Source organism: Argiope bruennichi, chromosome 7, assembly GCF_947563725.1.
Source record: "Argiope bruennichi chromosome 7, qqArgBrue1.1, whole genome shotgun sequence".
NCBI classification, from domain to species: Eukaryota; Metazoa; Arthropoda; class Arachnida; order Araneae; family Araneidae; genus Argiope; species Argiope bruennichi.
The window spans coordinates 48,550,347-48,575,584 of NC_079157.1; the positions used below are offsets into that span (position 1 = coordinate 48,550,347).

The 25,238-nt window shown below is 31.2% G+C and overlaps 1 protein-coding gene across 2 annotated transcripts in view; it reads left to right on the top strand.

Annotated features, from left to right (window-relative positions):
* The first annotated feature begins 513 nt into the window (after nt 1-513).
* Nucleotides 514-25,238, top strand: part of LOC129975267 (epidermal growth factor receptor kinase substrate 8-like protein 2) — a 156,529-nt gene continuing 131,804 nt past the window's right edge. For both annotated transcript variants that reach the window (XM_056088320.1, XM_056088318.1), the window contains exon 1: nt 514-819. The gene's annotated coding sequence lies outside the window, so the exon portion shown is untranslated. The remainder of the gene's footprint in view (nt 820-25,238) is intronic.

The following is a 25,238-nucleotide window of genomic DNA, read 5'->3' on the forward strand; positions in this document are numbered from 1 at the left end:
TTTTTTCTACTTATTTATTTGCTATCACTTGGATGCGATGTAGACGTTTAGAGAAAAGATTTTCTCTCATAAAAGGTATAGTAAACTCACAGTTACTAATAGAAGCAATAACCACGGATAATCCGCAAATTAATTAAAAAAAGAATAGAAATCACCATTTCCTAAAATTGACTACCAGTGTGATCTCATATAAAATTTTATTTAATTAAAAAGTGAAATCAAATTTTAAGTTGATATTTAAAATTATTTTTCTTCCATACCTTGGACTTATTAACATAGATTTATATAACTGCGCATCCAAAATTAAAATCGTGCTTGCCAAGTTATGATAAAAATCAAATCGTTCCTAAACGCTCAAATATCTTCTGCAAATATTGCCATTCAGATATAAAATCTGCTAATCCACGTTGGCAACCGGAATTCGTCGCCGAATTTGGCGATTAAAAATAAAGTTGAATTCCGTTGGCAACCCTGAGCGTTTCTTGGACTTCTACCTGTCCGTTTTACCTACCGTTAAGAAGTAGTTTCGCGTTCCGTGAGACAAGTACATAGTCGTTCTTGCATCACGAAAATTCACACGAATTAAAACATTGTGAAGCCATCATTTTATTCCTCGGAATATATACGTCACAGAGCTAATGGGATTGACAGACCCAAAGCCGATTGGAATTTTTTAGTATCTTACTCGCATTATTTTTACTTTCCTTGTGACTGGTGTTATCCAAATAGAAGATTGTTTGTGCGGATTCTGTTATGGTGTTTACTTTAAATCTCTTTGCGAATAGTACGATAGCGGAGCTTCAAAACTGCCGATTATCGGTAAGTGAAAAATCGTTTGCTTCTTTTTGTTTATATTTCAAAATAACGATGCCAGGACAATCTTTCTTTTATTGAATTGATTATATTTACTAAACGGTCTAAACCACTGTCAGAAGAGGAATTTTATTTTAGAATAGTTGGATTCGTAATAAAAAATATTCGTTCTTTTATTTTTATCCTAAATTATTCTTAAAGCCATTTCCGAAATAGAACTTTCATAAAATTTTAGAAATTAAATCTTAAACGTTATCAGAAAATTTTATAAGGTTGCTTTTTATTCTGTATGAAGTTTAATAAAACTTACAGTTCTTTTCCTATTAGAAATGTTTATACTTTATAAATACATTTATTTATTTATTTACAGAATAATTCAAACTTAATTGAAGTAACAATTCTTGCTTTCATAGAATTAATTTATCTCTTAAGATGAAACCATTTTTAAAACAGTGCGAATTTCATAAAGTAATACCACTCTATATAATATTTATTTTGCACGCTTATAAAATTGTTCGCAATATTTTGAAGAGATTTGAAATTAAATAATTAGTGTTAATTTGCGAATTAAAATATAAACTGAGATGAAAAATCGATTAAATTAATGTATAATTGAAATTTTGGGCAAAATTTCAATTGAATTCATCCAATAAATTGAATTGAATCAATTTTGAATTCAATGAATTTCAAAAAAAGATGAGTTCTTTTTTTGAATTTATTTATTTTAAAAATATTCTGTAAATTTAAAAATTTCTTAAGTGTTATTAATTATAATTTTAAATAGCAAACGGATTATTTAATACGGATGTGAATTTATTTTATCTGATTTTATCATTTTCTTTTTCAAATACCAACTAAAACATTTTTTGCATTTAAATAATTAACCTTCTTGCATTGACTGATAGTAGAAAGTAAAGAATTATTTGTAAATTAATTTCTTATCATTAATTTTACTTGTTTTGAGTGTCGAGTGTTTGTATGAATTAATATTAGAAAGCATAGTCCTCTGCTATTAGAATTTTTATTAGTTAATCACTTGTGCAAAAGACATCAATTCATTTGCTGCATTTGCCATGAAAGTTTTTAGAGAAAAGAATTGTAATCAAATCAAATCAAAAGAATTGTAAAAATGTTCATCATTTTGGTTATATATATGCGTGTAAAAATATCGTTTGATATATTTATTGTAAATAAATAACTCTCTTATATTCAAATTGATATCATAATATCGAAATATGGTAGAATATTCTTGCTTTTACGGAATTAATAATGATTTTTGAAAATGTAACTGTAGAAAACGTAGCAACTGTCTATTAAAATATAGTAATTGTCTTTTCTAATTCTAAAATTTTATTTATATTAGCTTTTAATTTAATAATTTATGAAGTAATTTTAAAGCATTGTATATGAAAATCAAAAGATAACTTATAACTTTTAAAATGAAAATTTGTTTTTTAACGAATTTTCTTAATTATATTAAAATACATATTATTGAAGTATTTAAATAATTCCGATGAATTTATTTAAATATTAATTCGGATAATTAAAATATTTTTTAAGTATTTATACCAATAGAATTTTTTTTTTCATTCATCATGTGCACAAAGTTTTAAAAGAATCGCTTTACAAACGCCAGCAACCTCAAAAATAGAATCTAATATTTACACCTATTTTAAATAAAATGGATATGAAGATCTGAAAACTTAATAAATTATTTAGCATGAATTAAATATTCTTTTTTTCAATTTAATCCTTGTAATAAATTTTTTTATCAATACGCGATACAATCCATTAAAAAACTTTTATTTAAATTTATATTAAATTTTTATTTGAATTTTTAAAATTTCCCTTCTTTTGAAAAAAGTTTGTTTAAAACTTAAATTCTAAAATGTTATATGGTTAAAATAAAAGCATCTAAACTTTTAAATTCTTTCCCCATTATTTAACCATATTTGCATGAAGGAATTTAAAATAAAACATGCTGTTGTAAAAAGAAATGGTGGAATGTAATTTCCTCTCACGGTAAAAAGGTTTCATGTAGCAGCCAAATTATGCAGTTGATTTCCATTTGACTGACAAGTGTTTTTCATTATTTTCGCTGGTTAAAATTTAGCGTATAATAAATGCTATGCTGTTGCCCTTGAGTACGTCCGTTCTGGTGCGAGGGCACATTTTTCGTACATGTCAGAAATGACCATGATTTAAATTACTCAACGTTTATCATTCCTTTTTCAACACACTGACTTTGTAGATTTGCTGTTACATTATCAACAACAATGCCAGTAATAGATTACATCCTAATAGTAATTATTCATTTACTGTACAGAAAATGACATGAATGTTTTTCACATGTACCAATGCTTTTTCATGGTCATGTTGTAAATGGGGTCGTTTCTGTGTTGCTGATGGGCCATGTGTGAAAAATAAAATAAATTAACTTTCAAATTGTTTCTCTCGTTTTCCGCAGGTTAATGTAATGTTTTTCTATTACAAATTTCAATCATGCTGTTATCAGGTAGCATGCCATAAAAGCTCACTTCGTTTTATAAAAATGTCTACAAAAGTTGCATCCAAATAGTGATTTTAAAATATTGGCAGATAGAGGGTTAAAAAGGTGCAATTATTCTCCTTAAAATTCAGAATGATTAAAAAATATTCGATAAATTTCTTCAATGGATTAAAATTTTGAAATTATAGCTTTGATTTTTTTTTTTTAATCGACGTGCATATTCTTCAAACGGGCTTCGAATTCTGATGAAGTTTCTCAATTTTTAATCTGAAATTAAATCATTTATAATCTTAATCGAATTATATTATAATTTGATTCCTATATAATCCGCAAATATTTTTAGCATGCTATGGACTCTGAATTTAATCGGTTCGAAGCATATTCTTGCGATGAAAGGTGTCATCTGATTAGGTAATAAAAAAAGCAAGTTAAGGGGTTAAGCGACCCGAAGCCAAATAGGTCGTCTCGCTCCGCTTTCTGTCTTTAGATTTGATTGTTAAGTTAAGTGAAGATTGGATTGATCAGAAGAGATTCAGTGGTGTAGCTGCGGAGGGTTAAAGCTTAGACGGAACTGGGGTATAGGTGCTCGGTGTCCATGTCTATCCTGAGGTCAAAGTGCCGTGAAGACAAAATATTACTATATTTAGTTTACTTGAAACTTATTTACTTATATTTATTTACTTAACTTTTTAAAGAAAAATAGAAACAGGGGAGGCAAATAAAATATTTTTTTCTTCCAGTACTATTTTCCATTGGTACAAACATTATTGGTACCTATTGGCAGTTATTCTCATGCAAAATGTTACGATTCAAATACAAGCATTAGACAAAAGCATTTAATAAGGTAGTGTTGCAATTTAATAATTTTACTGCTTTTCCTTATTTTGATTCTATTAATCAGTAATTGTTAGAATAGCGACACGATTATGTAAGCAATACAATTGCACCATTCATCAGTCTTGGGGGGGGGGGTCACATCAAGGACAAAATGAAGTTAAAATAGTTTTGTTGTTCTTTTTAAATCAAAATATGGAAATCGGGATGATATTTAGCCCATATGCCTCTTTGTCCTTGCTCCGTTACTAATAAAATTTTCGTTTTGTCCCAAATCGGGTAAAAAAAAAAAAAATAATAAATAAATATCGGATTTGTTTTTGTTTTGAATGAAATGTATTGAATTATTCTGTTTTTACTTATTAATAAATTGAAAGGATAATTTTTGCAATTTTATTAATTGAATTTTACAAGAATTAACTTCTGAAGAATTCTCTTCCAAATTTTTCTAAATGTAAAAGAGACTTATTTAACTTGAGTCACTGGCGTTCTTTCATCAATATCCCAAAATGAACTGGGAAGCCCTGTTTATTGATTATTTCACTTGAAGACTTATTTCTCATATTCGATACTTAGGCTTAAATGAAATTAAAGTGTTTAGGTTAATACTACATTAAACTAAAATCTTAAATCTTTTCATTAAGTGATTTTAATTGAAAAAATAAACAGTCTCTCAGTTGTACAAATAGTTAGACACATATTAATAGTATTTTAAAACCAATTCATTTTTAGTCGATGCTCATTTAATTCCATTGAAAGAGCATATGCTTTTCCCTGTAAGAGGACTCACGTCGGAACCATATTATTCTTTATAAAATTTGTATTTCCTTGTGATGGTTCACTGAATATTTTTTATTCATGTTTTTTGAAAACGTATATTCTTAAATATGAGCCTATGTCTTTTAACAATAAAATTTATTTGTTCGAACTTACAAACTTCTTGATTTAACCTCTTAATCGTCCTACCCTTGGATCGTAGAGCATCGAATTATTGTTTCTCAAATTCATAAGCTGATTTTAATACATTCGTTGCCAGATTCACGGCTGATATTCGAACCGTCTATGAAATAAGATGACTTCTTCTTTACTTCTCTTATTTATAGTAGAGGAGGAGTCATTCAATTACATAGATCACCTGGTGTAATTAAACAGATATGTACTACAAGCGAAGCAAGCCACAGCCAACATATTAAATCATTTAAGAAAATTATAATCAAAAAAATTGTCCCATTATTTACAACGCTACAAGTATTCTTTCTAAATATATGCATTTTCAGTTAAGACAGAACAGTCCTGAAACAGAAGTCATCTGATTGGATAATAAAGAAAGACAATTAAGGGATTAAAATTAAATAGCCAGGGAAAAAAAGGCTGTTATTTAACATTTTTCAATAATCTTCCAATTTATATAATTGTCATAATAGGCGTATCCTCGCATTTTATTATTTCTAAGTTTCAATGGGAGTTACAAATTTTAGTGAACAGTATTACAACCAACCTGCATGTGCACTAGAAGTCATCTTTATGTAAATTTTTTTAAATACTCACAGTTTAATTTCACTATTCGTTATTCGTTTTATTTTTCTAATTGGAAGATAATAACTAAATCTTAATTGCTCCTCCGATATCTGCGAGATTTATATTCTCCAGCATAAGAAATACACAGAGAAAATTATGCAAACATCAAAAACTCAAAAAAGCCTTGAAATGTTAAATAATTTAACATTAAAAATGTTCCAGAATACGAGAAAACTGCCGTTTTCGGATTTTTTAAATGACAGCGAACACATGTAAATACGTACGATTTATACTATTACTCAAAATCGGAATCAACTGTATAATTTAATTCTGATAAGTGGCCTTACCAACGAAATTGAAACTTTCTGTCGAATGAAAGTTTACATGTCTGCTCGTTTGTCTTGCTTATGAACATGATAAATAAAAGTAATAAAGAAACGTAACTTCCTATGTGGATTAAACTTGGCTCATATCTTTACCATCAAAACCGTAGATGGCTATATAAATTTAGAAAACTATTGACATCTATATGTTATGGTATATATGTACCGAGATACCGTACATATATACAATACCGGTTCGTTCAGACGTACAAGAAAATTCAAAGAATCGGAGGTAGACGAGTGAAATCCAGCTTGTGTTATGTACACCCAAATTTATATGTGTATCTAAATTTTTACAAAGTCCATCGATGGTATATATTTGTCTAATTCATATGCACTCTTATTGCCATACGGCGAACAAGTATGCGAAAAAGTCGAGGCGTAGAGCTCTACTCTTGCTTAAAATGGGTGCCGTATTTCGGTGCGAAGCTCATCTCTTTGTACATTCCTGAGTACCGCTTTGTCAAATGCAGCGTGGACGTCGAACTCAGCAGTGGGCGTTGTGTGTGCGCGGTGTACGCGTATCCCGTAAGTTATCGTCCATTGTTCTGGAATGTCGATTTGAATGCGTCGTTTGTGGAATTCCTCTCCCTCGTGCCTCGTAAATAAAAGGCATCAATATGCGCCATGGAGAGTTGCGCAGCCATCCCGCTGGTACAAGAAGATTTATTTCCACAATGTTTATTTGATCGCCTTGGTGCTGTTATTTTATTCGAGTTCTTCGAATACAAAAATACCCGTGGTGCTGCTAATTTTCAATGATAGTACGCCGTGTTTTCTGGGAGTGTACCTGGATTGACAGCTGTCAAATTCCGAAACTGCACTAATAGCACAAGAAAGGTTGTGCATTCAGTTTACTACATTTTTCTCACATACAGTAAAATGAATTAGATTTATTAAAGAAAATATTACCTTAAATATTAACATGGTCGCCAAATCCGATCCAACAGACAAAAAAAAAAAAAAAAATCGCGTATATCTACAATAATTAAAATTTAACATAATTAAATATAAGCATCTTATTATAAAGAGTTATTCGATTTTAATTAATAAGGCGAAAATTAATTTACTTACATTTTACACGGCAATACTTTATTAATGTTACTGCAATGTATGGAAAGCCAGTATTCTGTAGAAAATTTAGACATTTTATAGAATGTCAGACATTTTTAGGTAAACTATGAAATATCAGAATTATATACTTTCCCAAGACAATTTATATAAAACTAAGCATTGCTCAGTATGGCAAATTCTGCATATTTAAGTAAAATATGAAAGAAAGGGCGTGATAATGCTATTATTTAAACAATTTAGAAACAAAGGCTGCGCAAAATATAATTTTTATCAACTTTATTAATATGGCCAGAGAAGGCGTGAATTTTTGATGACACTTTGTGCATCTATGGGTATTAATACCTTCCTTTAAACATGCACGACAGGTATCGCATTCCTTTAATTTGCAGACAGATCATTTAAACATGCAAGACAGGTAGTACCTATCTTATACTTGTATCGAAAAATGGCCATCCTTACACCTCTGTCGGAAATTGGTCTACTTAAATCTCCTCTTCAGTGAGCATGTCATTCTCATGTTTTTTGAAATGGGATCTTTCTTGCATCGCAGATGGATTTCATAGTTTGCCGGTTTAACGTTTGCCATTCGATAAAATGCCTAAGAAATATTTGTTTCGTACCTTGCCGGCCAGTTTCCGTCATTCTGTAAAATGCCTTGATATTCTATAGAATGCTAGCTTTCATACATTGGTGTGACATTAACATACGTAATCGTCACTTAGCAAACTACATCAATATCAATTTTTCAAATTTTATTAAAGGAAGAAAAAAACTGATTTTTTTTTATCAGTAAGAATTTAAATTGATATTTTTCACATTTGGTATGAACATGTGGCTTTATAGTTTATGTCAAAGGTGGAAGAAAAATTTGTTTCTGGTTGCGAAAATTTTAACTTTTTCACATTCTTACGATTTCTTGAACCTCGAGATAGACGATGCTTGTTTAAAGACATTATGACAAATGTATATTAATATATATATGTTGTATTTAAATTTTTATCGAGTTGCGTAAGGGTGACATTTACTTCAAAGGATCATATATCGGCATTTAATATAATCTTGCCCTAGACTTGTAAATTGGTTGATTGTCTGTTGAATATATCTGAATGTGATAAATCAAAACAGTAGCAAGCAAGATAAATGGATTTTATTATAGGGTCTAAATATCCAAATTGCAGATCTATATAAAATTTTCTACTAAATAACCTGAGAAAAAAATATGCTATCCTAAAACGGTGACTTGTTTTCTTTATATTGCTAAGTCCAATACAAAATTCGCCAAATTATCTAAGTATCAGAAAAGAATTAAGGAAGAAAATACTTCCGTTTCCAGAATTTAAATTTGTTCAGATATTTCTGTATTTATTATATTTAAACAATAGGCATCTTCATTATTGCATCAAAATGTCATACAGCAAATGTATCCATTTTTATGAGCGAATGTTTGTGAATGGTAGTTGCATTGACTCTCAAATTGTTGGATACTGCCGTTCATACTTCTAGTTGTTCTATCTGTTACATCAAAATTTCTTATGTTTTGAGATGTATGGATTTTAGCTTACGTCATTTCGATATAACAGGGCGATATGACGAAGATGAGGCGAAAAATATTTGAGCTGAGGAAACATTAACCCCCATCGTACAGACAATGCTTAGGTTTTATCATTGTTTTTTCATAGCAACGTAAAACTTCCAGTGCGGCAAATTAACGCCTAAAGTTACATGGTGTACCATTTATATTCTTGGTTCAGAGAAAAACACCGTTCATTTCAATCGATCGAGAATCTTCACATTATCTTCAGCAGATTTCGAAAGTGATCGAAAAACGAACCGTGATTGTTCTCCCAGTCCCTTTGGGAAAATTCAACCAAGACAATACAATGAGAACGCCGACGAATCCAGTCCAGTCGCATCACGCTATCCCTACAAAGAGATGCTTTCTTTCTGAGAAAAGGACGATTCTCGCCTGCTTTCACCAGTATCACGCGAAATTTGCCAATTCGAGAACAATCAGCAGGATGCATCTGCACGAGAATCCGCACCATACAGAGAGCCTATGGCCGAGAGGCGTTAGCCTACATTTCTGGGAAATATAGAATGTTCCTTAAAGAAGTTGTCACGAGTCCAATGATCTGCGGGAAAATTTAACAGCAGGAGGCTGATTGGAAAGGAAGGATTCTCGAATTGCTTTGTAAGCAGTGACATTAACTTCTTCAGACATTTTGCAAGCAATCGTGATGAATTCTCGTAATTGTATGTAAAAGTGACACAATTACAGGGTTAAAAATAAAACAAATATTTTAAGTTCAAAATCATTTTTAACATATAAATTATACTTTTAGCTTACAATGCGTCTAGATTCCATTACAGAATTGCTGAATTTTAGATATTTAAATCTCTAATGGAGTCGAATTAATAATTTAAATGACAAACGTTGCTTGGAATTAAGACCACTCAACAATTATTGGTTTTAAATGCAAGAAAAGCCGAAAAAGATACAGAATTGATAGTTAAACAAACGAGAAAAAAAACCACATTTATAACAGGTTTCAGAAACAAGGGAAGGGAGTTAAGATTAATACTGATGCCAACACACAAAAGAAATTACTTGAATTGATTACCAGCAGTTAACAGCAGTTAAGTCCAATACATCAACGGGAAAAGTTTTAAATATCTTGAGTACTTTTTATATAGATAGACTTAATGAGAATCTCAAACAGGATATTATCTATTTATGCTATTAAATAAATTTCCACGCCAAACTTACGCCAAGCTGATCACCAGTGGTTTTTTTTAGTTTCAACATATAGGGGTTATTAATAACCCTGATGATACTTAGAAGGTTCAGATAGACATTTTGAAATCGGAAATGGGAGTGAATTAGCGCCATTTCAACGATGCCAACGTTATAACATCGTATCAATTGATCCATGAATTTGAATTAATCTTTGAGTTTTTCACTTTCCAAAATAACCGTGAATCCTAAATCAAAAGAAAATATAGCAATTTCTTACTACGCAAAGTCTAGATATTGAACCTTGAAGAACTTTGTCATGTTACATTTCGCAACGATTAATAAAATATCGCCATATTGGCAACTGTGTGCGCCAATTTGTTTATCGTATTCTGGAGTTCGCAGCAATAGCTTTACAGAATCGCGCAGTTGACATTTTATGTCATTAGGGGTCTACTGTGTACCTCATTTTAACATAATTTGTAAGATCCTGCATATTATCTGTAAACTGCGTCGCGCATGATTGAAAATCTAACAAAATGTTTTACAGGGCAGATGGTTGGAATCGATGTCGCCTAATTTGACATTCATTCACTTATGGGATAATAAGAAAGCAACGTGTTCTTAATAATTTAGCAGATTTTTAATTATTTAATTGAATTTTTTTGTTTTTCAGTAACTCTGGAGAATATTATTGTACAACACATATTTTACACTGTAATAGACTCGTTAATCCGACGCATCTGTTAGAACATGTTATTTGGTATTGAAACATATAAATTTTTTGTTAAAATATGGAATTTTCACCCTTTTAGTATATCGTTTGTTTAACGTGCTTCTACTCATCAGCTTTACATAGCATTTTCTTCTTAACATATTGTTGGTTCTTTTCCCACCCATATAAAATTGTACCATTATGCAATCGAGTGATGCCTATATGACTCGTTATAATACGAATAGTCTTTATAATTCAACAAATGGCCAACCCATATTTTGGATTAGTCAACTGTATTTTAAAATTAAAGTAGTTTTTCAGTTTTAATTCCGAAAATTCTTCTAATTTTTGACAAATTTTAAAAAATATATTTGAGTATATTTTACAAAAATACTTACATTATTTTAGTAATTGCTTTATGAGGTCTTTACTTATACATGATACATTAGAAATAATTTTTATGAACATGTTATTGCTGTAATATGAAGATTAAACTTTTTAAGAAAACGAATGAATCGATCCTAAAGCATTCTTATGCCTCGTTGTTTCAGACTAAACTTTCAAATCTTCTTTGACTGACATTTGTTTTGTTAAATGCGTTGGTGTTAAATCAAGCGAATCTTGCAATCATGTTTTTAGGAACCGAAATAATGTTGTATTGCCTTAGGTTGCCATCTTTTTCACGTGGCTGTAGTTTAGTGTTGAAACATCCATTCCTAGTTATAGATTTTCAAAAATTGACATTTTTTGCCATAAATATCTGCAATTTCGAACACATGCAGGATATATATGTTCCATTGGCGTACATTTCTGTATTTGATAAAATGCAATGTAACTAATTTGAGCAGTATAAGAAATGGGCTAAGAAAGATGGCGAAAAACTCGCTGTAGATGAGATAAAATTAACTTTCACAAATGCTGTGTCAATAATAGCGAAGTCAATAATAGGCATACAAATACATACATAATATACAAAAGCTAAAATTGAAAGCATTTTGCATATAACAATCTATTTATTCTGATATTCATCAACGTTGAATCTGATACATCATTATTAATATTGTCTTTTAATGACCATTTAGTTCACGAATTTGGAATTTTAACCAATTTCCTTTTAAACTTGGTCTAAGATACTAAACAGCAAAATTTTCAAGAGTTTTTTCATGATAGAAATTTTATTATGATTTGAGAATTGCGTGGATAGATTTGATACAAATGATGATTCAGATATTTAATTTTGGCAAATTAATTGCTAGATACATATTATTTCAAATATAGTATAGTTGGTATTAACAGAGATGGTGACACTTCGTTTCATATTCAGATTGATGTGTCCTCAGCAGTGGCGTAGCGAAGGTAAATAGTACCAGGCATTTGTGCAGCTATTCCCCATCCAGATCTCACTCACTTGAAACCACTTCTATCCATCCCTAAGTTCTACTCAATCGTGGGTAACAGCGCAATAAGAACCATTTTTTTTTAATGTTTACATCTCTTCTAATCAACATCGGTGACTTCGCAAGTGTGAACCGCATTCGGTGCATGCAATTATTTTTAATTTATAGTTCTTTCATCAATTTTTCGTTCAAAGTTATATGTACTTGCGTTTTATCTCCATGGCACTTTCCAAAACGAACGTTTAGGACATCTATGGCTTCCTTGCTCCCCCTTCCCTTTCTCACACCTGTAGTTCCTAAGTTCTTCTCAAAGCTCATCGCTCTTGTTTACAAAAATAGAAAATCTCAGGAGTAGACAAACTTGTACCGACAAGATGTCGTTCAAAATCAAGATCTACAGATAGAAGGAAAAGACCGAAATGTGACCTGAATGCCATACTCCATGTAAACACTGACTTTTGTTTTTATATACTTGGCTTAACTGCGAAAGGGGAGTCCCGTGGCTTTCTGAATTTCTTGCACAGTCTTCCTTGCTTCTTAATGATTTCTGGAAATACCTGTGTTCGAGAATCCACCACCTTCATCAACAGGTTTGCTTTCATAGTGTCAAGTTAATTGGAAGTCGCAGTGTGGAATGTTAGATGAATATGCATTATATAATATTTTTTTTTCTGGAAGAATTTGTGTTTGAAAGGAACTATTCATCGGTTTAAGTGCCAAGAATTTGTCACATTCTAAATTAAGTTTGATTTCCCTAAATAACGAATCCTTTTTTCCTCCCAAAAGAGTCTAATGTATGCTATACTAGTCTCCTGTAGTGACCGGTTGCTTCGCCAGGAACAATGATGGTTAAAAAAAGTTAATAACATACTTTATGTAACTTGTATATATTCCTTAGCGAAATGTTATCAAAATCCTTTAATATCACCATTCTCGACTAAACTGAAGTGTTTTCGACTTTCCAAACGTATTAGCACGTTCATGATATGTTCACAATACTAAAGTAAAATTACCTAAACAAGGGTACACATTTGCAAGCTAAATGATCCGTGAACCACTCGCGAGCTGTACGACAAATTATTTTTATGTTCAAACTCGACAGAATCTTTGGAAGTACTCGGTTTCTGATTTGATTTTGCAAATTCGCTACTGGTTGTTTGCAAGGAATGGTGAACTGAGGATTTTGCTTTTGTGATCATCAAAAAGAGCAATAAAATTTGTTTCGAGAACCGCTCGTGCGAACTAAAAGACTGCACCAACACATGCGAATTATTGCTCTAAAACTCTTTTTGAGCAAATTGGCTCGCAGATATGTACGGACCTTAAAATGAAACCTTAATTTATATTGCTGATATGGAATGCAATACGTTGTTTTTTGCGGTATATTAGCTTACCGACAAATGAAGAACATAGTTTACTCTACATGCCGGTGTTCTATGGGTATTTGCCGAAAAAGCACCATGTCATGAGTGGTATCATTAGATCACCCATAATCAAGAGGGGGACTCAAAGGAAAATGCCCAGAAATATTGTTACGATATTGACCAGCATTCAGGTATCTAACACATTAAGGAAAATAGAACATTAATTTTTGCTAATAGAGATAATTCCAAAACAACTTTCGAGGCTCTTCAAAATGAGACATTAATCCAATTAAATAACTTAAACCCTTTTCTTGTCCATCCTTAATTTACGGTGCATCACCGTGGACAAAGTCAGGTGATTTGCAACTTGTTTTTTCTTGCAAAAAAAGTGCGCATGGTTCATTTAGTACACCCAGAAAGCGAAAGAACTTCCTGTCATGCGAACCCGCTCGTTCTGGTTTGGTCTGCAGCGTCGAGTTTAATCTGCTCTTCAGATATTTTGGGAAACGGTTTTTATTAATTTTTACTCTACGGTTCAGTGCGTCCCGAGACGGCTGCCGAGAGAGGTTTAAGACCTTGAAAGATACTTGGACTTCCCATTGCGCAGATCATCAAAACGGCTTCCATGGTTTTTTTTAAATATCTTTATGTAAAAATATTATTATGGAGCGTAACAGACCCTAAATATAACTGTTATAATAGGATTGGTCTTGAAGATTGAAATCCGTTTTAAGAAAGGATTTTTATAGTAAGGTTAACCGGTCAGAAATGTTGCATAAAATAAATTCATTGGAAGATGGAAGAAATATGTTTCAACAATTTAATCCATTGACATAACTCAGAAATGTTTCCATGTTAATCAAAATGACATAAACTGTTCAGTTTCTAAAAAATGTTTAATAATGAAATTTTTCAAAAAAAAAATTATCAAAGAAAATGCTTGTAATTGCTCTGACAACATTATTGTACCTAAATAGTTTTTTTTTGCTCTGAGGCAGACAAAGTACATAAGAAAAATATTGTAATTGCGAAAAAAAAAAATTGGACTTGAGGAATTTAATGAATTTTCATGTTTCAGACTTGCTCACCTCAGTGCCAATGCATATTTGGAATTATGCCTTTTTATTACTTAAAAATGTAACGAATTGCGCAATTCCTGGAAATTGTTTTGAGCTGCGCGATTAGCGGAAAATGTAAGATGGGTGACATTCATTTCATGGCCCATATACAAATCTGTGCAATTTGCCATGAAGTCAGTCAAATGAAAAGTCTGTCTGATGGTCCGTATCTACATGAATGCAATTTCTCAAAAAACCAGCGATATAGATGGATGTGATTTACTATGTTTTTAATTGTAGAGTAAAAGATATACCTTAAATGTTGAACCAAATCCAACAAAGGGTAAAAGTGTATCACAACTTGTCTATTTGAAAGGTGAACATGATAAATCAAAAATACAATAAGTTAGATGAATGAAAATCAGTGACTTTGATACCGTTATTGTAGATTGTGACTCGGGTAATACGACAGCCGTCGATAAAGCTCAATTACTGAATTTACAGAGAGTATTTATTCCCATAAATTTGCAAGCAAGTTATTACGATTCCTAGGTATGGATTTCCTGTTTAGGAATTTGGAAACATGGAAAAAATCTGGTTCCCACGAGACATACTACTGCTGAGAATCTTAATCAAGATCAATCTCTAATATCAATGTCCCACCACAGTTATCGTAATCGAAACGTGTCGGTAAATATCTCGTAATTCTCTCGCATCTTTTCAGTGCGTTATCAGCCACATCTGGTCATTTAACCGCCAATACTCATTTGCAGATCTGGATCCTATTTAGAAAACCTCTAAAGGAGTAATCAACCTATCTTTTCAATTTGTAAAAATGAGTTCATGGAGTGCCTAACTCAGGATTTGGGCTTATCTCCGATAATGATGTAGTTGAAAAAAAAGCTTGACTTTTCACCATCTTACTGTGATAATTTCTGTTCAAGTGTAAATAAAATCCTTTGATGACTTAAAAATACTTGGTAAAGGAGAAGGTAGAGGGAGAACTATCATTCCAACCGGTAAGTGTTCGCGCAACGATTACTTTGCAAGGTCAATGTCAGATTTTGCATCCAATCATTAAAGAGAAAGATCCATAATGTTTATTCATTTCTCACTGCACTATGAAGCTGAACACAAGATAGGTCATCTTGTAAGAATAAACAAGATAGTTGAAAGAAGCACATTACTGTTTGGTTTTCAATCATTTCAATAAAAAGGAAATTCAAAATATTTTTTTTATTATAATAGAAACAGTAATTTTAAAATGTTTGCCCATAAAATTCAAAAACTTCTTAAGGAAGTTCTCAGAATTTATGATTTTAATGACTTTGCAGTCTAAAATTTATCTTTTAAATTTATATTAAAGTAAGAATTAGGAGGAAGTATCTCTTGAAGCACTTTATTAGACAATTTGCATTTTAAAAACGCAGACCAGAGGCATGAATTACTTTGTTAGTTTTTATGCCTTTCACTAATTTTAGCATTTGCATGCAATCTGTGTCCTTTTAAATCGATCTTATTATGAGAATAGTTTTTCAACCCCTGAAATTATGTCTCAGACGTGTGCGTCGAATTATAGAACATTTTATATTTAAATTTGTATTTAAGTTAAAGTGGCAATCAATTTAAAGGGTGAAAATCACTTAGATAAGCTTCTTTATCTCGAGTGAAATTTCCGGTTTGTAAAAATAAACGAAATAATAAGTGTCTTCAGAAAAATATACTATCCCATAAAGACTTTTGATTAAATTCGTACTTCAAGTGGTTGAATTTCTTTCAAAGCGAAAGAGAATTCTTTGTAGAAATGAGACCAAACAACTAAACTAATAATATACAAGGTATAATCTTATTAAAATATCATATAATACACAAGATATACAATATAATCGTGGTCCAAAACTAATTTCTAAGCCATTGGAGAGAGAAAAATAAGTACCAATTGGAAAAAGAAATGTAAATGACGTAACAAATTGTATTTTAAGTAATGCTTATTATGTTATTTATTTTTTTTATCAATATTGGTTTTTTTTTAAATAAAATTACAAAATCTGAATTTTTATACAGTCTCTAGGCCACATCAGTTATTTTCTATAAAATATTCTGGACTTTCTAACATTTCCAATAAAAATATCCACTGTTTTGTGTTTAAAACTGCTCGAGTTATGAAATTTTGAATTTTATCATTTTTAGCCGATTAACAAAGACCTCAAGAAAGCGTCGGCTTTTTATCGAATTTTTCGCTTCTTGAGGTCATTAAAATGGTCTATGCAAAATTCAAAGCAGCAGAAGATAGAAACTTTTTTTATTTTAAATGTTGCCACGTTAAGAAGTATTTTACTAAATGTGAACAATAGAATGAGGGGGTTACATAAACATCTTAATTTTTTTCCCTGTTACGTTTATTCTCAAATTAAATCAGAAAAATGTGCCTATCTTTTAGCAGCTTGGAATTTATTTTTTGGCTCGCAATGAGAGGGCGCTTATGCAACTGAATATTCTATAAGCCATTATACTAAGTCATGTCACTGACTCTCCGACCCGCCCGAAGGCACACGGATAAAGAATACTGAATGACCGGACCGCCGCAACAGCAACATTCGTGGGAACTGTGGTTGAGTCCTAAGGGCTATCACCAGCCACGGTACAACTCTTCCCGAAGGAAGTACATCCGTCATCGATGGGAGGAGCCAGATTCTCACCTATTCTTGTACCTACTAGGGTGGCGTGACCAACCACCATATTGGAAGCATCTCATCCTCATTTCGAAGTGCCCCCTCCGGGGGTTTCAACCCATTATACAAAATAATATATTAGACTTCATTTATTTTTTTCTAGGGGAGATTGGTGTCTTCTACTTCTTATTTTCTGATTTGTTTGACTTATTCTTCGCAGTTTAATTTTAAAGGTAATAATAGTCGTTATCAGGATGTTGTCATTTGAACTTTTTGAACGAATAAGTTTTGTGTATAAAATTAATACTTAAATGAAGTGTTGTCTTTGACATCTGACTGCTATTCCATATAAGATTCTTCACAAAATAACACTTACATAGCTTCAGAAAATGCCATTAGTCTAATTAAACCGCATAAAGGACAAGCGACAGCAAAGAAAAAAATTTAAGTCATTTATTTTTGAAAATGATAATATTAAGTCTTGATATTTAATATTTCAAAATGATCTTTAACAAAATTAATAAGCATGCGTGCATATATTTATATTATTAAATTATTAATTTATTTTATTTTTTGATATATTTTGAAATTATTTTTGATTCCTTATTAAAATATTTCAACGTTTTTCGTGAGTATTGAGTTAAAATTTCTGCAAAATTTCATCGAAGATAATATCTGAAAGTACCAGCTTAAAAAAAAAAAAAAAAAAAAAAAAAAACACCCACAATACTACTTTTATTTACCAGTTTTCACACAATTTTTTTAAAAAAAATTGTAATTGAATGAATAAAGGAAAATATTTTTGGTTACATATTTATAAACATTTAATAATCGTTTATTTATATTTCAAATAAAAAAAAATCTTATGTAAATATAAAGAATTTTATTTTTGTTTAATATCAGATTTGAGACATTTTAAATCGTTTGCAAACGATAATATTCAAAGATCACGTTCAAGATACATTATTTTTATTTTGCGGAAATGTTCAAACACGTGACATGCTTATTTTTTCTTAAAGAATTTCCAGAAAGACGATTATGGTATTAGATTTAAGTTCCGAATTTATAAAATCAGCGTATCAAATTTATTTTTCTTTTACGTAATACCGCCACTGGCAACGCGATCAACTCCGTTATCAAAGGTTATTGTAAAAGATTAAAAATGTTTGCATTTTAAATTGTTGGGACATTTTAAAACGAAATAAAAATATAGTGTGGACAATAAATCTTTAAACGTGTTATGTAATTGTGTTATGTAATACAGATGACTTCATAATCCAAGAGTATGTATCTGCGCATGTTATTGAGTACCTAACTGCATATTGCTTTAAACTGTACTATAACGTCATGTCACTTTTTATTCATCCAATAAAATACGTTTTGAATTATGTTATTTTACATTGGAGTGGCATATTTGAAGCATATCATGTTAACTTAAACGAAATTCATTGTTACAGTTAAAATAATGATTTTTTATTTTGAAGGGTGTCCAAGTTTGGAAATGTGGTTTAAAGTACGAAAAAGTTTGAATTTTCTAATAAGTGTCGTATTATGTATCTCACAATTCAACATATTCATAACCTGTATCTGCATCCATTTCGAAGCAATATAATAAACTATATATGTATATTTATTAAAAAATTAAGGCGAAATAGCATTTAAAAATTATGACTAAAGTATTTTTATTTTGTCTTATTTTGTAAATTTTATTTTTCTTTCATTTTGATAAAATTTCCCAGATTGTATTTTCATTATTCCAACAATTATTTAGATTTTTATTTACAATGACAAAGGGGCCGCGGTGGCCTGATGATAAAATCTCGACTTATGAGCCGTAGGGTTTCAGGTTCGAGACCCGATTCCACCGAAGAACCGTCGTGAAACTGAGGGTCAGTTTGTTTTGAGCGGTCGAAAGGGGAACGCGTGCCGTCTGAAGATTTCTCCGGTCGTGGGTCCGCCGCCACAGACGAGGGTGGCACCACGAGGGAAGAGTGACAGTTTTATGACCACATCTGTGAAGATCCTCCGGTCGTGGGACCGCGGCTTAAGGGGGTCTGTTGCACGTTAAATCTGTCATACCAAACGTCCTCCTGCTGGTGTGGTGTGGAGAGGGAGGTGCCAGCTGAAGTGTCGTCCTCGTCATCTGATCGTGGTTCAAAATGACGAGGTCCGTCCCAAAATAGCCCTAGTGTTGCTTTACAACGGGACGTTAATATAACTAAACTAAAATTACAATGACAAAGGAAAAAAAAAATTCACAATCAAAAAAAAAAAAAAAATTACTAAAAATTGTGTTGGAAAATAAGGGACCTTCGTTTAGGTTGTAAACTTGTATTAAATGTGTGAAATTTCCAAGTGCTAGATATGCGGGTGGTACTTTTTTTTGCATTGCAATCAACATAACTATTAAATAGTTATCAATTATGTTATATATGTCAATTTGTATCTTCCGCACTGGTCATTGACATTTTAAATCTTTGATAGCTGAAAACTTATAAGTTAATAGACATATAATTTAATTAATAAGAAATCAAATGATAAAAGCATAATCTTGAGATTTTTCGTACTATTTTATAATATTTTAAAATTCGATATAATTTGTGAACTCAAATCAGAGAGGGAAATTAACTATTTAGATCTTTTTATCTTTGAGAGACTATGTTCTTGATCCATAGGTTTTTAAATGCGATGGCCATACTCCCACAACGAACGCCATTAAAATGTTTTTCCGGATTTGTTATAAGAATCATAGTGTCTGGAGTCGTTGCATCTTCGTCTATTGATTCTAATGGCTACTAAATTTTTCTAGAAATAAAATGGAATCATTATTTATCCGTATGCTTTTATTTATTTACTATGACTTATGAGTAGTATTTTGTCAACTAATGAATCATAAGAATTTGAGCTGTTGTGCTTAACAATGTTAATAGTATCCTAATATTTTAGTATTCAAAAAATTTGTATTTATTACAAATTTATTTGGCAACTAGTCGAATATCTTTTTTAATTGTTCTGTTTGACTTCCCTCATTCCAGATGCCTTAGTCCGCTGTCTAATTTGTAATGCAACAATGGTTTCAAGAATCATAATATGCGAAATCTCTGTCATGGGCATCCTAATGTGTGAAATGTATCATAGGCGTCGTAATATGTGGAATCAAATAATCTAGAGATTCTACTGTCCATTTAATTTACTTCATAAACTCTGGCCAATTATTGCTATGACATCTGCCTTCATCCAATAAAGTTAGAAAGGGCACTCAACCAAATATAGCTACATCGTACTTGTTGCACATTAACATTTTTGCCAGTATTCTTTGAGTTACTTTTCTTTTTTCGAAACAAAAATGAATAACTAAGAATCGGCAAGCTTTTTGCCATCTTCAGAGAAACATACAAACGAAAGATTGGAAAGACGCATCGCTTCAAGGAAGAACAATGACATGTTTGAGATGTGGAATGTCAGTGCGACAATTTCGTTTAGTCACGTTCGAGTACTCAAGTGATTGGTTCCACTCATGTGATGTTAAATGATACCCCTCGTAAAAATGCTTCAGTTGTGATTGACGCGGTAGATAACTAGATCGGTATGTTCTGTTTTGAAAGAGAAATTTTAGTACAAAGGAAGCGAAATTTTTTTGACTAAACTGAAAAGTGTGAGAATTTTTTTTAACATATTGGATGACCATGAATTATTCATCGAATAAACATTTATTATAAATTATGCAGAATAGGAGATAAAGAAAAAAAAAGGTTTAGTAATTTAAAAAAAAAACTTATTGACATGCTTCACTATGAGTACTATTTTCTCTCAAAGAACAAATATCCAGTTCTCTCCCTCCAAAAGCTATTGTACTTGGCAGTTTTAACGGCGGCCAAAAAGCGCCAAGAAAATTTTTTGTCAAATTATTTAAAAAAATATACTCAATTGCATATATATATATATAATATGTGCAATAATATAGATCAAATAGCATGCTGCCAATTGAAATCGCCAAATTGGCGAAATTTTTTCTTGACGCTTTTTGGACGCCTTTACAATCGACAAGTACCAAAGATAATAACTATCTCGTGGCTATAGTAGCTGTTTCCATTGTGATTTAATTTTTGAATTCTTCGGTGCTGTGAACTATTGCGGCTTGAATTCGATTTTTCGCACAAAGAAGTCCAGTAGACAGGTAATCCAGACAAAGAAGTCAAGTAGTTTGATATCCAGTAAAAAAATCATGAAAGTGGTCGATTTCTATTGTTCCATCGATATGGAAAGTTTCATGAAATTATTCACGGACATATGTAGTTTAATGGCAGGGAAGCATAGCCTGTTGGGAAAAATGTTTGGCTGCATGTCCATCTAGCAATCTTTATTTCAGGATGGCTCGGTTTTTAAATTTACTGCTGACAAATACATTTCTAGTGGCTGAAACAATTTCTGCATTGGCTTATCTGTGCATCCTTGATACAAATCAAGTTTAATCTTTTTAAACTGTGTGCTATTTATTTTAATTGTGGAAGTTTATTAAATTCCTTCGTAATTGTTTTTGAGATTTCTTTTCCCATAACCAGAGAGATGACAATGATTTCACACCACTTGAACTTGAATATAAACAGTTTGTTTGAATGAGGGGATTAAGGGATTTTTAGCTACAAAGGCTGTCATCCCAGCGTTCAACAATATCTCCAGTTAATAAACGTCAAGTGTCGAAGGAAAATATGGAGAGATAGTTTATCTGCAAATGCTTTGCTCGCGAGTTGTTTAAAATTAGAGGTTGAAAGAGAGTTGAGGCCCAACTTCGACCAGAGGCAACGTCTGATGCTTGAGTATATAAACAGTGAGGGATATAGCGAAATTTCTGTTATCTCATAGGAGGGAAAAAATTGCAGTTAATAGATATTAAAATACTTGAGGGCTTGAATAAAGATACTTAGATGATGTTTGCTTGCTAGAACTTGGGACAAAAGAAATGTTCGGCAGTTCGATGTTCAGTTTTTTCCAGGGCGCTTCTCTGTAGACTGTATATTTTGAATATTTTAACAAGGTGTGGGAAATGTTGTCTTCGTTGCACTTGATGCACAAGGGGTTTTCTGAGAGATTGAACCTGTAAAGGAGACCTGGAGTAATGATCATTTTAGAAATCACCCGTACAATAAGTTTATCTTGAACCTTACTTCTAATCCAATTAGTGATTGTGCTGATGTCTGGGAAATCCCCGATCAAAGCTAGATATTTGCTCCTGTGATAATTATTTGAGGCGATTTCGGTAGAGTACTTTCTCAGATTGGAGATCGTATCCCCCGGAGACTGGTGCCTGGACATGGCACCAGTTCGCCTGTAAATATAAAAGGTTCGATGTTGCCATTCGCAAAAATGAGAAAAAAAATTAATCCTTTGTTTATATCAATATAAATCATTTTCTCATATTCTGTAAATTTTGAGATTACTTAGTAAGTGGTTGTGCTTAGAAAAATAAAGGATTTGCTTAGTAGGTAACTTATTTCTAATAAATCGAAAAAAATTATAAATACAGCTCAATTAACAATGCATAAAATTTATTCGTGGTTTATATTCTCTCCCCTTCTTTGGAGAACTAAAATGTATATTTGGATGACTTTTGCAATATGGAATGGAATTATGGATGATTTTCACTATTTCTTATCGCAGTCTCTAATAATTCCATCATTTGACAATTTTTAGTATGCCCTTGTGAGAACCATTACCAAAGCCGATTCCAATTCAAAAACTTATTCATCTATAAAAATCCTCTTGAGATTGGAGCAGTGACATTTTTTTTTTCATGTGTTCTCTCATTAAAAATTAATTCAATTATAAATAATATTAGTAAGTCTTTTTGAATAAAATAAAATATTTGATAGTGACTACTAGAAAATGCAACATCTCTATTAGTCCAAAATAATTTTATTTTGATTCCTTACTTGTTTCGAATCTTCGCACTTTAAAATTTTTGTGAATATGCATATATATTTAGTTACTATAATCTTATTCGCATAAAATTTCACGTTTGATGTAGGCGAGAAATGATTAAACGTCCATTAACTCTCAAGCGATGTTATTTTTGAGTTTTGTTTTGCAAACATATAGCACAAATATCTTTATTGTACTTAAATGTACTGTAAGGGAGTCAAACCATGCGTCACAACTGTTTACTTTCGAAAAGCGTTGCGCATCCTATAGAAAGAAAAAATTAGACAACTTATAGTAGTCATTACATGGCATATAGAGTTACATTTGTAGTGTGATTGTACATCATATAAACTACTTAATTGAAACGAAAATAATAAAAATATTTATATAAATCAAAGTATTTTTTAGTCATTAGTTCCACAAATTCTTAACACTGATTTTAATTAGGAAAAACATAGAGTACATATATCATAGTAAGGTTTCTTTTTAAATAAGTTAAAATAAACAAGAACAATACTGGTGCAAGTAGAGTTCTTTTTATCCAAATAAAATTTCAAAGACAACGATTAATTTTATTAAAATTCTTTTTACGTGTTGATATAAGAACTCCCACTTTGCCTAGCAATAATCACTAAAACTTATTTCTCTTAAAATTAATATTTATTAAAGTGAACAATTTCCTAATTTCATTCCGATATTCTTTGGAATTCAAACATACAGTGCAGAATGTTAAATAAGAGAAAATACAGCATCTAAATCTTAAAATATTGAAAATAAAATAAAAACCCGAGAAGCATCGCATGGCTAACAAAATAAAAATAAGCTAGCTACAGAAAGAAAAAAAAACTTTTTTATTGCTTTAATATTTCTACAAGTTGATTCATTCCTAATTTTTCTATTATAATATACTTAATTAAATGATATTTTTAAGATAGACTCATTATTATGATATATTATTCTTATGATATACTAAAATTGGAAAAAATTATTCAGATGCTAATTTTAAAAGAAATATTTGGACAGTGGATTATTTATTAACAGAGGGTAAGAGGAACTATTAGGATATTCATATCGAATCCATAATAGCCACAAAGTTTAAAACTAGAATTCATTTGGAAAGACTAATAACTTTACGTATTTATAAGTCGGGAATTTAAAAATCTAACTTAAAAAATATAAGATTGAATTTTTTATGAGCTTATTTATAAATAAAATTCCAGACATTCAGAATTTTCTTTAAACATTATCCTGGTCAAACAGCCAGTGTTGGATTATTTTATCTAGGACATCTAGTTGCATTATATCTCTGTATTTATTGTCTAAAACCCATTCTCTATCTATAGACTTGACGATTATTATATTTCATTTCATTTTTTTGCACTGCAATCAAAAACAATCACTTTTGCTCAATTACCGTGAATATGTCAGATTCATCAATTGCTGCCTTCAAGAAATCGATTTGTAAACGATACGTTTGATACTTTAGCAATTTTGTGCCCGAGGCCCGTCTGCTACTCATTTTTGCTACTTCATTATTATGATAATGTGCTCAATAAGTAAAAGCTTATAATTTAAGATATATGAAGCTCAAATATAATGGCGTTTCGAGCATTAGGATAGGGTAAAAAAATAAACGACCCAAAAATGCTAATATAAAGTTCGTGACATCTGAGTTGGCGTAATAACTTCTGTAAAACTTTGTTCTGATAGCTGATGCCAATTTCATCATTTGATATCCACCCGTATCCAGAGAAGTCAAGTGAAATGAGTATTTGTAAAATACCTATCGATATCGATTGCTATCTCTGCAAAAGCTGCATGTAATAGCAATGAAAAAAATGACTTTAGGTCCTCGAATCTTCAAAAGAAAAAAGAAAATTTCATTTTCCCGCTGGCAATATGCAGAGAGAAAAGAGCTTTTCAATTCACGCAGTTTGCGTTTTTTGCCTTAGGAAGAGTGCGACTTGAGAACTAAAAGTTGCCCGAAGCGAAGATCTTCAGAACGATTTCCGCATTGTTGTCTACAACACCGAAACTACCCGAGGAGATTGGAAAGAAAAAACAAAGAAAAGCGAAGGAAAACTTTTCTTAAAAGAAAATCGAAAAGAATTCCATCAGAACAAGGTAAAAAAAAAAAAAAGAGTTAAATAATTCCAAACACGTTGTTAGAAGTTAGAAGTAGTGAAGAATTTGGTCATCTTGAAACCAGTTTTCCGATGAAGTCGATTCCAGTTGAAAAAACTTCTGA